The sequence below is a fragment of the Marmota monax genome, unplaced genomic scaffold (assembly GCF_021218885.2).
Source record: "Marmota monax isolate L192 unplaced genomic scaffold, Marmota_monax_Labrador192_F-V1.1 WCK01_AAM20220418_F8-fsc00012, whole genome shotgun sequence".
NCBI classification, from domain to species: domain Eukaryota; kingdom Metazoa; phylum Chordata; class Mammalia; order Rodentia; family Sciuridae; genus Marmota; species Marmota monax.
Genome location: NW_026695227.1, coordinates 2188756 through 2206465, shown reverse-complemented (window position 1 = coordinate 2206465; position 17710 = coordinate 2188756).

Sequence of the window (17710 nt, the reverse complement as noted above, 5' to 3'; positions counted from 1 at the left end):
GGGGGAGAGATAAAAGCGGGGTGATTTAGGAAGAGAAATTGCTCCTGTGGAATTGCCTTTTTCAGTCTCACCACATCCCTGGCAGGCAAATAGGCAGATAGCATTATTACATTAAGATGTAGAAGCTGGGGAGAAGAGACATTTCCAAGGTCATGCAGTGAGTGAGAAGCGGATCCCAGTTTTCCCAAGCCGTGTTCTCTCCATTGTGCCATGCTCCTTTCATGATGATTGGCATGGATAATTGCAAGCATTTATGAAAAGAAAAATGTAACATAAGGTGATGAGAATTATGTGGCAGAAGTGAAGGTAAAGTGGAACCAAATATAGAGACAGGCACACACATCTTGTGACTTTGATTTAGTCGCTATTACAAAACCTTTATGTGAAGAAATCTACCTGGTGGATTCCTTCTAAACATTTACCAGTGAGAAGTGAGTTGCATGAACCTACAAAACTGGTTCTGGCTCTCTCTCCTTACTTCACCCTAAGAGTGTCATGATGCTGGTGTCTAGTCACACAGAGGTAGCCGAGGAAACAGCAAAGCGAGAAATGTAGTTCAGTCACGTTTCTGCTGCTCTACACTCTGATTTCCCCTGGAGCTGAGCCTATGCTAGAGCCCCAGATTGCACTGTCCTTGCCCAACCCCTCCTGCTAAGTTAACAAGTACCCAGATTTTCCTAGGAACAGGAAAATGTGCCAGATTCTTGGCTGCAGCCCTTCCTGGCCCTAATCTCCTGGTGTTTCTAAACTATCTCTGCCCCATTCTGTTGAGTCTGTAGCATGTCCATCCTCTCTCCCATGTCATTCCATAACTCACTGCCACTTTATGTAATTGAGAAAGGAAAAAAAAAATACATGAAGAAGTCCTGTGGTCACTAGAGGAATTCACAACACCTTCCCCAAACCCAGCTTTGGTCCTGGGAGGCTCTCGTGCCATGGTGACTGCCAAGCACTTGGAGCCTGATTATTGGAAGAGGAGATGACTGGATTTACCTGGCACCACTGCTCTTGCACCTTGAAGTCCCTTCTGTGGGTTCTAGAATTTACCTTCTAGCCTTTACCTTCAAGAGTGAACATCACCGGGTGCCACAGCACATGTCTGTAATCCCAGCTGCTCAGGAGGCTGAGGGAGGAGGATCATGAGTTCAAGGCCAGCCTCAGGAACCTAGCAAGGCCCCAAGCAATTTAGCGAGTTGGCCCTAATCTCCTGGTGTTTCTAAACTATCTCTGCCCCATTCTCTTGGCAGTCACCATGGCATGAGAGCCTCTAAATAAAACTAAGTAAATAAAAAGGACTGTGGCTCAATGCTTAAGGGTCTTTGGGTTCAATTCCTGGTACTTAAAAAAAAAATAGATAGCCAGATTCAGATCATACAAACCAGATTCAAAAGTAAGATAGCAAAAGTGATTGAGGGGAAAAGAAAAGTATTCACTTGGGGAGACAGACCTCAAGAGAGTTTGGGGACAGGAGTGAACATAATACTACATGATTTTGCCTATTAGCAGAAGAAAGGGTGAGCTGTAACCAAATATAAACACAGACATACACCTTTCCTGTGACTAAGGATCTCCCCAGTAATAACAAAACAAAGCAAAAACACAAACATAGAAACCCAAATCTCCTCCTTTTCCACATGAAGCTGACTATCAGATATGGATTGGGTCTCTATTTATTTATTTTTATTGGTGCATTACAATTGTACATAGCAATGGAATTTGCCGTTACATATTCGTACATGTATATAACATAGTTTGCTCAATTTCATTCCCTAGTACCTCCCCTTCACTTCCCTCCCTCCCTCCCCATGGACTCCTTACTCTACTCAACTGGTCACCCTTCTATTTTTAATTGAAATGTTTCTCTTCTTTCTTTGTGTTCTTCTTTAACCTGCTTCAAGCTTAACTTCACCACCCTGGCAGAAGCCCCATGAAGGAAGATGACAGGAGCTCTCCCAAGTGGCAGGCTCAGGCAACACCCCAGGACCTCAAGGGATAGATTCTTCATTAATGAAGGCTGCTCCCCTGACCTGCCTTTTGGGAGGCCAACCCAACTCTCCTCTTCCAACCGCCCATCCTTAGAGTGTTGGTTCCTGAAAACCGAGGAAGCCCCATGGGCCTGGGAGCTGTCACTCATGGTGGTGGCTCAGGAGGGACCACAGATGCCTCTCATTCTCACTTCTCTGCCTTTGAAGCCTGGACACATGTCCTCCCTCAATCCACAATAACTTCTTCAGCCACTCTGCCCATTAGATTAGAGCCCTGGTTTTCAGGGAAAAGTTCTAAAATGTTTCCAGTCTTTTTCCATCTCTACAACAGAAGCAAAAAGCTTTACCTCCTTGTATCATGTGGGAGAGTAATAGCCATTGTACCGTGAGCTTCTGTATCCAGCAGCTGCCTTCACATGAGGCCTGGGGCTCTGCAGGTGGCATTCAACACATAATAATTCCTTGTTCTTTCCCCAATTACCCAAAGCCAATAGGTCCAGTACAAGACCCAAAGCACAGCCTTTACAATTTATATGCCATAGGTAGCTTCATGTTTGGATAATAAAAAAGGAAAAATAATAACCTTGCCTTGCTCAGGCCCCTGCAGTGTTCCAATGTCCTGGAGCATCACAGCCTGTGTCTCTCAGACCCACTTAGTGCCCTTTCTCTCATCTCACAAATGCAAGTCCTTTCCTGGTGGGGTCTGGTAGGAGTGAACCATCTACACAGAGTGGAGCAGAGCCACAGAGAACCAACAACAAGAAAGGGTGCACAAAGGAACAGAAAAGCAGGAGGGAACACTCATAATACGAGTATAATTCCATTAGCTGGAATGTTCCTGCCATGCTTTTCATAAAGTGGGGGTGGTATTATCTCAGGGACCACAGATGCCTCTCATTCTGAGATAATACCACCCCCATTTTATGAATAGCATGGCAGGATCAATAACACTCCAGATGTGATAAGTCCTTGATGTGGACAGACCACAGTCCCTTCTAGGTTGAGAGTTTCATGTACAGGACAAACTTTGTCAACAGATTTTCATGCTGCAGAGCAGATTGGTGAAAATCAGTAGTACCCAATTCCAACAGAAAGGAGAAACCAAGGTTATCTATTAGTTCAGGGGTTGCCTGCTCATGGCAAGTCAAAATTAAGGGCAGTGATAAGGTCTTTCAACTTCTAACTTGATGTTCTGGTACCCAGCCTGTTACTGAGCAGCCCATTTTGGGTAGATCTATGTCTTGGGTATTCCGTAGGACCACAGAAATGATGGCCAAAATGGGAAAAGTTGTAGTGAAGTATCTTAGTTCTAGGGCTTTTCTACTAGAAATAAGGATGAGTCAACTTAAAGAAAATGTATCCCCTTTGCCTCTAAAAATTCTCCCTTCTCATATTCTACTGACATCCTCCTGGGCATTGGGTTCAAAGTTGGGGTCAGATTTAACCCTCTCCTTTTCCCCATTCCAATATGAATCTGTTGCCAAGTTAGAATATTCCTGAGATGTGTCTAAATGCATCCCCTTGGTCTGGGTCAGGTCGTCCTTATCTGTCTCAGGAACAATGACAATGGTGTCCTGAAACACCTTCTCCCCTTGGAGCTCCTCACACCCATTTGTCCTTTATTTTAGTCAGTTTTTTGCTGCTGTGACTAAAATACCCAAACAGAACAATTGTAGAGGAGGAAAAGTTTATTTGGGGGCTCCCCGTTTCAGAGGTCTCAATTCATAGACAGTAGCTCCATTACTTGGGGCTCAAGGTAAAGTAGAACATCCTGGTAGAAGATTGTGGCAGAGGGAAGCAGTTCACATGATGATCAGAAAGCAGAGAGACTCCACTCACCAGATACAAACATACACCCAAAAGCCATGCCCTCAATGCCCCACCTCCTCCAGCCACACCCCATCTGCCTTCGGTTACCATTCAATTAATCCCATCAGGCTCTCATAACTCAATCATTTCTTCTCATTGTCTCTTCTTCTATTGTCTCACATGTGTGCATTTGTGGGACACCTTACATCCAAACCATAACATTCTACCCCAGCCCCCAAATGATCATACTCCTCTTACAATGCAAAACACATTTAGCCCATTCCCAAGAGTTCCCACAATTTCAATAGTTTCGAGATTGCTCAAAGTTCAAGTCCAAAGTTTTCTCTGAGGCTCAAGGTAATCTTGCATTGTGAGCTCCTGTAAAATTTACAAGTATCCAATATACAATGGTACAGAGTAAACATTTCCATTCAGAAAAACAGCAGCACAGAAAGAAGGGATAAGATCAAAGCAAGACTGAAATCCAGCTGGGCAAACAAGTCCTGTAGTTTTGTTTTTTTTTTCTGGCATCTGAAGCACATTGCATCATGATGTTCTCTCCGAAGGGCTTGTGTAGATCTGTCCCTGTGTTCTTGTTGGTTGCATCCTAAGTGCTCTTTCTGTTCACTTGTCTCAGCTCAATTCCTGCAGCCTCCCTAGGATGATGTCCCATATTACTGGCATCACTTAATCCCAGGGGTCTCCACTGTAGCTTTGGCTTCCTCCTCACACCTCCACACTTTGCTCTCTCAGGGGCTGCCTGCAGGGATTCTGTCCCTGCTACACCTTGCCTGGTATCCTAGACCTTCCTGTGAAATCTTGGTGGAATCCTCCATGACCCCCTAACTCCAACTTCCTGCATTCCTGCAGGACTAGCATCATGTAGTTGAGGCCAAGGTCTGATACCATCTAAAGAAGTTTCCAAGAAGCCTCCAGGGTTCCTGGCTACAGCAGCCTCCAAGTGCCTGTGTAGCTGAGCATGTTGAAAAAACTTTCTAGGGCCCCTTATGCAAGAAGGGTGGCCCACTGGTCTCAAGAGAATTTTTACTTTTACTCCCTTGAACCTGTGATGGGTGTGGTCTTGCCAACTCCTGAGATGCCCTCAAGTCACCTTTCTTATTGTCTCTGGGCAAAGTCTTTAGCATTTAATTAGTAGCAGTAAAGTCTTTAACAACCGATACTTCCTTAGTCCCAATTTTGCTCCCACCTTTCAAGTCCAAGTTTCTCAATCATTCTGCTCTGCTTTCTGTTCCTGATTATCACAATACATTTGGCTAAAAGTTGCCACAATATTCATGCTACCAAATGAATGCTATGCTGTTTAAAAATTTCTTCCACCAAATTAAGAAGTCCATCACTTTTTAAATCAGCCTCACAGAAAGTCTCAGGACACCAGCAAAATGCAGACAACTTCTCAGCCAGAACATAACATAAATTGCCTCTAGTCCAATTAACAGTGTCCTCCTTTTCCTCTAAACCCTCTTGAGCCCTGTTTTCACTGTCCACAGTCCTATTGGTATTCTGGTCTTCTGTGCTCCCACCAGAATTGGCCATTAAGGTTTTTTTTGTTGTTTGTTTTTGTTTCAAAAGTTTATTGTTATTCTTTTTTTTGTTTTTTTTAATTGGTTGTTCAAAATATTACAAAGCTCTTGACATATCATATTTCATACATTAGATTCAAGTGGGCCATTAAGTTTTGCTTACAACAATATAAAGCATTTTCAGCTTGCACTGTTAAACATCTCAAAATCCCTCCAACCAATTCCAAAAAGCCTCAAAAGCTTCTGAACCACATGGTCAGGTTAGTCACAACAATGACCCCACTCTCACTACCCAGTTATGTATTAGTCATGGTTCTCTAGATGATCAGAATCAGTAGGAAGTATGATTATAAAAAGGGGATTTATTAGATTGACTATGCAACTAGAAGCTGGATAGTCCACCAATGGCCATCTGCAGGCTGGAGAGCTGAGGAACCAATACCTGAGCAGTCTAAGAGGCTAGTCTCAGAAGAAGAGGGATCAACATGAACAATGCTACCCCAATTTGAGACCAAAGACTTTCGGAAACTCCCTGGAGAATCACTGGCAGAGTCTACTTTGGAAGAGTGAATGAGTGAGAATCTGATATCCTCAGGCAATTGAAGCAGCAACCAAGAACCCATTCAAGAAAGCTGCAGCTTTTATCTGCTGCTGCTTCCTTATTCTTCCAACTTTTATTCCATCCAACCCACCATACAATTGGATGGTGCTGCCCACACTTAGGGAGGGTCTCCACTTAGTTTTGCTGTCCCACATGCCAATCATTCCTAGACATATCCTTATTGACACACCCAGAAGTCTCCTAATCTTCAGCATCTCTTAAGCCAATCAAGTTGACAATTCAAACTAACCATTACATACTTCAAATCTACCAGCATGACCTTATTATAACATAGCACAGCCGCAACCATTTGGCATTCTGGGCCATCCATGCACACCACCCGCCCCTCTATGAAGGGGCATGAACACTTCCCTGATGTCTTGGTTGTGATGATTCCAATTTATACTCCCCTTACCACATAGAATACCATTTCAGATTTCATTTCCTTGAAGCCTCTTTCAGTCTTCTCAACAGTGTAGATTCTTCTTCCTGTCATGTTCATATCTCTCTTATGCCACAGTCCCAAGAGCACAACCAGATGGGAAGATCCTGAGCAAGAGATCTACCACAAATTCATCTCTGTACTCAGGAGTGTGAACAGGGGCTCGGCATAGAATATGAGGTGAAACTAAGTCTGTTATAGTGAAAGTTGTTGGCAAAGTTGCAGTTTTTACTTTTTACTTATCTTCTTTTTCCCTTTCCATCTTCCCCTTTCTTTGTTTCCAGTAAATACTGGAGAATTTACTATGTACCAGGTAAAGTCTTGTGATCAAAGATAACAACAATGGTCAGACCTGGCAGAAATACCTTAAGATCTGGTGTGGAAGGCCACAAACATGATAAATAAACAAACATGTAAGATATTTGGTGCATGATAATTAATGCTATGTAGAAAGGCCAAACAGAAACGGGACAGCAAAGTCCAGGGTAATTATCAGAGACTTCCCTGAGAAGGTTCCACTCAATTAGAGAAAGTGAACCATGCAGGATCCCAGGGAAGAGCGTTCTATGAAGAAGGAAAAAACAGTGCAAAGGCTCAATGGATGGAATAATGTGTTACAGGCTGGAGAAATCAGGTGAGAGGGACAATGGAGAACCAATATATAATATTCTCTTTTTATCTTCTGACTTTGCTGACTTCTAACAGAGGCTCACCATCATGGGCAACACAATAAATATTACTCATGCTGATTGTCTAGAGTGGTTTCAGTCCAAAGTTAGAAGAGAAAAGCCCAAACAAAGAGAGGGAAAGAAAGATCTGCAGTCTGATGAAGGGCTGTTGTATATACATAAACTTAAGAGAGGATAGCAAAGCTGTAGCCACACCAGCAACCACCGGGCTTGGTTGAACACACTGCGCTGGATTCCCATGTTGATATCTCTCAGAGGCTTAATCTTGGGTTACCTGTGGACATTATGAGGAAAGATCTCTCTGGTGGTAGCCTGTTCTGCCCACACTTCTTCTGCTTCTTTTTTCTTTCTTTCTTTTTTTTTGGCATCAGGGATTGAACCCAGGGGCACTTAACTTCTGAGCAACATCCCCAACCCCTTTTTGTATTTTATTTAGAGACAGAGTCTCAATGAGTTGCTGAGACTGGTTTTGAACTCAAGATCCTCCAGCCTCAGCCTCCCAATCAGCAGGGATTACAAATGTGTGCCACCATGTCTAGCTCTTCTGGCCTTTGACTTATCTGGATATATTTTCCTTTCCAACTTTTCCCATATGGATAGATTTGGTGCAGAGCTGTATATCTCTGCCTAGCAAGATCCAGTTTACTCAAAACTGAATTATCTTCAGGGCTGCATGTCACTGAGTCCATCTGTCTAGGCACACATGAAAATGGGGTCTGGGATGCAAACAGCTCTGCTTGAAGGTTAAGATACATTGACCTTTGGTTTAAGGTTTCTTATCTGGTCTTCAACATAAAACCACACCTCAGTTTTCCACCTCACCACAGCAACTAGGGCCAGGATTTCCCACTTTACGAGGATTGGGGTCAAAATGGAAAAGTAGGCCTTAAGCATTTGCATGCTTGATTTTGTAAAAACAGTAGCTAAAAAACCACAAAGATGTGACACTACACACTTATGTCATATAATCTCCACCATGCTGGGGGCAGGGAGTGGGAGGGGATGGCTAATATATCCTGTTATATAGATGAGAAATTATTAAGTAAATGACCATGTAGTATTTTATGATTCTTTGTATTTTTCTTATTCAGGTAAGAAATAAATGATTTTTATACTTGGAGACTAATTGAGATGAGAAAAATATTTATTGAGCACCACTGTGTGCCAGGCAATAGAGTATCAACTTTCCACTCTCAAGTTTAATCTTGCAATAATACCACAAGTAAGTATTAATCTCCTGTCCACAGGGAGGAAAGGGAGACTCAGTGAGGTTACAGGACTTTTCCAAAGCTACACAGCTAGTTAGTGACAGTAGTAGGATTCTCTTTCCCCCTTTCTAATACTTTTCAGAATACATATATTTACAACGTGTTCCTCCATTTTAGCCCACTTCTTAATAATTGTTAGGCTCTGATTTAGCCCACTTATTTTTACTGTATACACACACTCATTTACACCTAACACTTATATTACCAATTGAAACTCTTGAAACTCATGTGCTCCTGCAACACCCACTCCTCCTGAATCTGGAGAAGAAAGAGATTTACAATGTAAGCAGCACAGAAACTTCAGGTTGGAACTCTTGGGGCTGCTTTCCAGAAACAGGACTACTTCCCATGGGATTTGGCAAAGAAAAAGCACACTGAGGGACTCATGCACTGGGTGGACAAGGTAGCTTGAATCCAGAAACAGGATTTCGAGAGGATAGTGAAAGATAAAGGCACATGGGAGATCATAAGGCCATATCTTCTCACCTAACTAGCCTCTGGGTGAGGTGATAAGCCTGATAGGGCAGCTGCCCACCCAGTGATGACCCACAGGCCCTGCACTCTCTGCCAGGCCCTCAAGCTCTAGATTATGTTTCTCCTCATTTTTCTCATGCACACACACAAGCCAGGCCTCTCTTATTTTTACTTATGATGAGAAACATACTCTCTTAATCATGGTTCCACTTTCAGCTGTAATCAGATCTCTTGATTACCCACCATAGGCATGTCTCTGGAAAAAGTGGCCCACAGTCTACTTAACATAGTTAACATTTATTGAAAGATAATTAGGTGCCATGTAAGAGCCAAGTGTTTTGCATTATGTTTCTGTTGCTCACAGCTATCCAACAACATGGCTACTATTATTGCTATTCCATGGGATGGACTAGTAAACTAGCTTAAACCAAATAACTTCTCAAGGCTGCACAAGAAAGAAGTGGCAGATTCAGGATTCAATTCTAGGTCATGTGCAAATGTAAGTAATAAAAGGAAGGGATTTTATCTGGTTTTATTCATTGACTATATATCTTTAGGACTTAGACAAATGCTCAAAACAGAATGGATGTTCAATCAATATTAGTTGAATAAACAAAACTGTCACCAATGTTTTCCTTTAATCATGATGCTGTGCTGCCCACCACTACCCTCCCCACCACATTCCCATTCCCCTGCCCCTCTGCTGCATTCCCATCCCCTGAGTAAGACAGAGGAGGCTCTCTAGGATTTTTGTATTTAACTTAACACTGTTGAAAATTTCTTGTTGAAATTCTTTTCTGTCCCTCGTGATGTCCATAATGGCAAACATTCACAATTCTCTTTCTGTCTAATACTTCCAGAATTTTTTTCAATATGTTCTCTTTTAGTCAGCTTTTTCACTGCTGTGACTAAAAGACCCTATCAGAACAACTGTAGAGGAGGAAAAGTTTATTTGAGGGCTCACAGTTTCAGAAATCTTAGTCCATAGAAGACTAGCTCCATTCCTCGGGGCTTGAAGTGAGGCAGAACATTCTGGAAGAGTGTGGTGGAGGGAAGCAGCTCACATGGTAATCGGAAGCAGAGGAGAGAGAAGCTCCATACCCCAAAACCATGCCCCAAGAGAACCACTTCCTCCCGCCACACCCACCTGCCTCCAGTCACCACTCAGATAATCCCACGAGGGATTAATTTGCTGATTGGGTTAAGGCTATAACCAATCTTTTCTCCTCCAAACCTTCTTGCATTGTCTCACACATAAGCTTTTGGGGGACACCTCACATCCAAACCACAACATTTTCCTCTATTTCAGCCCACTTCTTAAAAATTGGTCGGCTATAATTTAGCCCTCTTATTTTTGCTGCATACACACAATCATTTACACTTAATGCTTCAATCACCAATTGGAACATATAATTTGCAAATCTATACCTGTATACAGACTCATGCCTGAACTCCAGAGAACTATCTCCCTGCCTCTTGTCTGTCACACATGGAAGTCTCTTGGTGGCCTTCAATGCAGTTTTCTAAAATAAAACTTATTCATTTGTCTTCCTTATCTGCTTGTTCCCCTTCAACTCTGTGTTGGTGAATTACATGACAAGTGGCTGGATCTGTGAAGCAGAATCTGGGTCCCACTGACCGTTCAGAACAGTCATTTGCTCCTGCTCTACTGCCTGTGCATCTCTCAATCTACCCTCATCTTCCCTCCACCTCCAGTATTGCCTGACCTGTCTCACCACCGCTCCTACAGGAGGCCAGGGCCATCTTTCTTCACTGTCCATGTCATTCAACTGCCAAATATTACTGAACAGCTGACTGACAGCTACAGTGTGAAGTAGAAACTTCTTGAAAATCATAAAAATCTTCATCAATCTCCATCCACTTTCTCTGCCTCAAATCCCACAAGCATCATATACTCCTCTGTAGTCACACTAGATTGTACATGCCATGATCCTTCCTTCACTTTTACTTGGCGACATTCTCTCCCTGTCTCCCCATCACACCCTAGTTGTCTCCAGCTCCTCCCTCCCTGTAAAATCCCCATCACTCATGAGACTCAGTCCCAACATCATCCCCTTGCTGATGTCTTCTCCAACCCCTTCCCTTCAGGCACATGAAAAGCATTCATCATTGTCCTCCCACAGGACAGGGACATTTTCCCCTTTGTGCACTATGACCTTGAGTTTTAAACTGAAGGCAGGGCCCATCCTGATAACCAAGCATGGTACTTAGCTTTCATGTGTAATGAATCTTTCCCAAATAAATGGGTTGGTAAATTAATAACTGAGCGAAGGCCTAAATGACAAAAATTAATTCAGGGATCTACCTACCAAAACATTGCTCAGTCAGTATGATATAAATGAGAAGAGATCCTTTGATAGGAGAGTGATTTGCCTCAGAGACAGTTGACTTCTCTGAACTTAATTATATTTCTTTTTCAATTAGAATTGTCTTAACTAATCCTCCAGCAATTCTGTAGCTGGGTTACTTGTAGCTCAGAAGGGAATATGTCATTTAACTTATGCTCAACACTGTGTAATTAAACAGCAGCTTCAGTGCATGCTATTTCCCATGTACACGGCGTAGGATACTTCTTTTTTTAAAGAAATGAAACTTGAAGCAGTGGTCTGGGAGAATGGCAGGAGGATTTTGAATCACTCCTTTATTCCAGTAAAGGGAGGCAGTAGAGTGCATTGGTTAGAGCAGAATTTGCACCCTGTAAATCTTCACTTTTAAGTTTTAAAGTCAACTTAGGGAGTTCTATCTGGCATTTTTAATGCAATAAAATAGAATATCAAACAGCAGAAAATACCAAAGCACATTGAATATAGGAAAGGTAAGTATTTGGTTGTGAAACTTTCATTTCAGACGTGTGTGTGCTTGTGTGTATAAGCACACACAGTATAATATTTCTGTGTGACACAACCAAAAAGTTAGAAAATTATAAGAGCATTTATTGAACTTTTTTATTGCTAGCTATGCTATCAGTTACCTGTATTTTTTTGGACAAGTGTTTAACTTCTCTAATTCTTAGTTTTGTCTTCTCTAAAATGAGAATAATAATAATATTCACTTAGAATTACTAAGGAGATTCAATGCATTAAACATGTAAAGTATTTATAACAGTGCCTCACAGAGTAAGCATTTTAATATCCTTATTATTATATTAATATGTTATAATTATACATTATACTTCTATATTAAGTATATATCACTATTAGAGACTATGATGAAGAACTGAATGGGACTTGAACTACTGACTTCATAAAGGAGAGAGAACAGATTTGCTAGAATGCTGGTTCATCAATATATGAGTCCAGTGTCTGCAATATAAAGTGATGGTCCTAAGGTGTTGAGTCATTGATTTCATTCGATGGATACTTAATGAGCATTTACTACTCGGTTCCTATACTTAGTAGACTAGGACCTTCCCACCCCCCTTTACTTCTACTGACAAAATGGTACTAGGCCCAACCTGGGCCAGAATACCAACTTATAAAGTATGTTCTTTGCACTTGAGCACTTAAAAAAATCCAGCAGAGTAGCTAAGACACAAGAAAAAAAAAGTCTCATTTTAAGACAAAATATAATAAATACAATATGAAAGGTATAAATAGTGCCAGGAGACAATACAGAAAAAACTTCTGACTGAAGGCACCAGTGTGTGGGAAGAGGAGTAACAGAGGACATTCCATCGAGGAAGGACTTGAAGAATGGGTGCTATTTAAATAAAGGACGACAGGAGGAAAAGTGTGGGCAGGGAAAGGACACAAAGGAGTGGAGGCTGCGATGCTTATTTAGAGGACAGTCTTTCATGAGTACTGCAAGAAGTCAGATGGCACAGAGGGTGAACTGGTTCCTTTGTCTGGTCGTCACGGGTAACTGCATCTCTCCAGTTTTATTGTCCAGCATCTGAGAACCTTCTCCCATCTTTTCTTCTACCAACTCACAGTGTCTTTACCTAGAGGAGATTTCCACTCACCCAGCCCACCACTTCTCCCCAGACCCACCTGCACACCCACTTTCTCCCACATGTCTTCCCTGTCCTACCTATGGCTGAGCATCATCTTACTGGTCCCCTCTGCAACATCTTCAACTCCTTCACCTTCATCTCTCTCCAGGGAACTTGCTCAGCAAAATCCTACTGTGGTTGAACTAAAGTGTTTGCCACCCTGTGCCTACTCCCTAACTGGTCAACTCTGAAGAAATGTACATGCTGTACCATTTCACCTTAAATTATGAGCACAGATTTTAAGTGACACTCCACATTGATGAGGGGCAATTCTATGTCACCTCATAGTATTTCTACTCTCAAACACCAAATTACTATTTTACTCTTTTTCCTTAGAGCCGGTTCAAATGATTGTTCTGTCACTTTTTAGCTTTGTGAATTGAATCTAATGTGCCTCAGTTTCCTCATATGTAAGATGAGATTGTTATGACAACTGAGTTATTAGATGCAAAAATCTGTATACCGCCTGGAACATAGTCAGCTCTGAAGCAATATTTGCTATGATTATTGTTCTCTCTCCTTAAAGTCTCTATACCCTTTCCTTTATCCTTTTCCATTTAATTAATGGCCTATTTTATACTTTATTTGGAAATAAAAGCAACTTGGGGATATTTGAGGAAGATAGAGGAGTAGTAAACACCAAAAATCCATCTACCACCTAGATAGAAGTCACACTTGCAGAATCTTCCTGATGTAACTGGAACTCTGGAGTCTTTTGGTAGCTAGCAACTTCCAGGGGAAGGCTTGGTTAGTAAACTGCAACTAATTTCATCTCTTAGCATAGTAGCAACTACCCGTCCTCTACTCCCAGCTCCAGGGCAGGCAAACGTGCACCTGGTTTAAAGTGGCCTACATGCAGCTTGCAGGAACAAGTGGGGCAAGAAGAACCTGTCTTTTGAATATTGGGGATCATTGTACTAATCATTGATGCTTCCGATCAACAAAGTCCAGACAGAGCGGACTGTCTGGACTGCACCTCTTCCCATTGTTGCAAAATGCTCCCTCTCTGGATGAAGTGAAATCCAGGGGATTTAGAAAGCTGGTACCTCCCCCTGACTAAACTTTTCTCTTGAACTGGCACCTCCCCTCTCCCCCCACCAATTTTTCTCTTTTTCCTCTTTTGGGAGCCAGCATTTACAGACTAGGACATGCAAAACAACTACGAATTTGGGTGAATATGCATGCACAAGGAAAGGCTCAGTCTCAGAAAAGACCTGAGAAAACCTTAAGTTTCTACCTCAGTACAGAGGTACAGAGACAGCCTATGACAATAAAAAATAATAGAAACGGTAACAAACAACAACAACAAGTAAATTCCAGAGTATTTGCCACATTATTAAGTTAAAATGTTCAGCTTTTACCAATAAAAACAAAACACACAAAGAAACAAGAATGTACGGCCTGAAGGGAAAAAAATAAACCCTGCTTGCATATGCAATCAAATAATTATTGACAAATGTGTGAAAATCATCCATGGGGAAAGGACAATCTTATCGATAAATGACATTAGAAAAACTGGATATCCATAGGCAAAAGATTGAAATTGGACCCCTACCAAAACACCATACTTACAGATTAACTCAAAATAAATCAAAGACCTAAATATAAGACTTACAACTTCATTAAAACTCTCATAAGAAAAAGCCAGGCAAAAGCTTCACAACATTGGATTTGGCAATAATTTCTTCCATATGAGACCAAAGGTATAGTCAACAACAACAACAACAACAAAAAGACAAACTGAACTTCATGAAAATTTTAAAATTTTGCATCAAGACACTATCAAAAACGGAGAAGTTATTCATAAATAGGATTAGGAATAAAAGGATATTTCTGGTTTTATAAATTTTTTTCTTGCAGTTCTGGGGGTAGAACCCAGGCCTTGTTATGCTAAACAAAGTCTACCACTGAGAAAACTAGTCCCAGCTACCTTTCTCTCAATTTTGCTATGCACTTAAAACCTAATATATGTATAAAATCATCAAAGTGAAAAAAAAAAACTGGCACTATCAACACAATTAAATAAGTAACCCACGGAATGGGAGAAAGTAATTGAAAATCATACATCTGATAAGAGACCGATAATCAGGATACATAGAGAACTCCTAAAGCAACAATAATTTAAAAAGCAAATTAAAAATGAGCAAAAGGCTTGAATAGACATTTCTCTAAAGAATATATACAAATGACCAATAAGCACATGGAAATATGTTCAATATTACTGATCATTAGGGAAACAGAAATCAAAATCATAATGAGTTATCATATTCTTCTCATTAAGAAGGCTACCAGAAAATAACAGGTGTGAGGAGGGAAAAATTGTAATCCTGTGCACTCAGGTAAAAATGTAAAACAGGATATCCACCATGGAAAACATTATTGCAGTTAAAAAAAAAATAAAAGGAGAACTACTGTATAATCCACAAATTACACTTATGGATATATGCCCAAAATAGATGAAAACAGGGTCTTGAAGAACTATTTATACACTTGTGTTTCTAGCAGCATTATTCACAACAGCTAAAATATGAAACAATCCAAGTGTCTATCAACAGATGACTAGATAAGCAAAATGTGGACGTACATACAATGGGATGTTATTTGGCCTTCAAAGGAAAGACATTTTGCAATATGCCACACCATGGATGAATCTGGAGGACATTATGCTAGGGGAAATAAATCAGTTATAAAAAGACAAATACCATATGATTCCACTTACATGAGGTTCTTAAAATAGTGAAATTCACTGGGTATGGTGGTGCATCCCTTTAATTCCAGCAACTTGGGAGGCTGAGATAGGAGAATTGCAAGTTCAAGGCCAGCCTGGGCAACTTAGAGAGGTCCTAAGCAACTGAGCAAGACCTTGTCTCAAAATAAAAAATAAAGGGCTGGGGATATGACTCAGTGGTTAAGTGCTCCTGGGTTCAATTACCAGTGCCAAAAAAAAAAAAAAGGTGCAGGGGATTCACAGTAAAATGTCAGGGGTTGGGGAGGGAGAAGGGTGAGTTACTGTTGAAGGGAGTTTCAGTTTTACAAGAATGGAGATGGATGGTGGTGATGGTTGCACATCATGAACATGTTCAATACCACTGAAATACACACTTGAGATGACCAATTATAATAATTAAAAAAAACCCAAAAACATTGGACAGCAACTCCACCTCCCTCCCACCAAGTCTCCCATCCCCATGGAGCCAGTGCCCATGCCTGTGACTCTCCCCTGTGGTGTCCAGAGCCAGCCTCCTCTTATGCTCTACACCCATCTGCTCTCACCTTCAAGGACCTCAGGCCTGAAACTCCAGCCCTCCCTTCTGCGCCGACTATTCTCTGCTCTGTACTGAATTATGCTGCTCAGTACACAAACGTGCTCTAATAGGATTTTGAAGTCAAGAAGAAAACTTTCTCTTGACCACCACAAACATACCGCCATTCCCCCATTTCTCTTCTCACTTTTATGGCAAAACTGCTTCACTTTCTCTAATACCTGTCTTTGCATTCTTTCTTCAGCCCATCCCTGTTGGGCTTGCGATCCTCCATTCCATAGGGATTATGATTGCCTAGTGATTTCCAGGGTAATAGATCCCATAGCCTGCTCTCATATGATTGTCATTCTTGGCATTCTACAGTTATCATTTTCTCCATTTGAAAATGCTATTGTTTATTTTTTTATTTATTTTTTGTTTGTTGCTGTTTGGGGGTTTTTTGGTGTTTGTTTTTGGTTTCCATGATACCTCACTCTCTTTTTTTTTTATTAGTTGTTCAAAACATTACATAGCTCTTGACATATCATATTTCATACATTTGATTCAAGTGGGTTATGAACTCCCATTTTTCCCCCATATACAGATTGCAGAATCACATCGGTTACACATCCACGTTTTTACATACTAGTGTCTGTTGTATTCTGCTACCTTTCCTATCCTCTACTATCACTCTCTTGATCTCCCTCCTTCCTCACTGGTCATTCCTGCAGAGACAACTATGTCCATTCTTCGATTTAACTAGTGGCAGGTTAACGACCTTGGTCCCAGGTTCCTTTCTCTGTTCTGCTGCACTTTCCAACATGATTTCACCTAGACTCATGGCATAAACTATATTCCATATCCACTCTGTCCTGAGTCTTCACTGCTAGCCTGAACTTTGGCCAAACATAGATGCTTTTGAAACCTTCCTTTTTTTTTTTTTTTTTTTTTTTTTTTGCAGTGCTGGGGATCAAACCCAGGGCCTCACATTTGCTAGGTAAGTGCTCTACCACTGACCTATATAGTTCCAGCCCCAACCAAGATGCTTTTATTCAAATGTTTTTACATTTATTTACTTCACCTCTCTACTTGAAAGTTCAATAATTACCTAAAACCTAACATAGTAGAAAGAACTGCGGATGATCCCCTTTCCTGCCCTGATTACCTTGCTACTTCTAAAATTTCCCACCTCAGTAAACAGTATGGAGTTTCTCATGCCAGATATCTGTGAAGTGTGTCTCTCACTACTCCATATAAAACATCCTTAAGTTCTGCCAGTTCTATCATCAAAATATATCTCAAATCATGTGGTGCATGCCTGTAATCCCAGCAGCTCTGACGGCTGAGGCAGGAGGATCAAAAGTTCAAAGACAGCCTCAGCAACTTAGTGAGGATCTAAAGCAACCTAATTAAAATATTTTAAAAAGATCTGGGGGGCTGGGGCTGTAGCTCAGTGGCCGAGCGCCTGCCTTGCACGTGTAAAGCACTGGGTTTGATCCTCAGTACCACATAAAAATAAACAAATAAAATAAAGGCATCCTATCTACCTATAACTACAAAAATTTTTTTTAAAAAGGTCTGGGGATGTGGCTCAGTGGTTAAGTACCCCTGGGTTCAATCCCTGGTATCAAAATATATATATATATA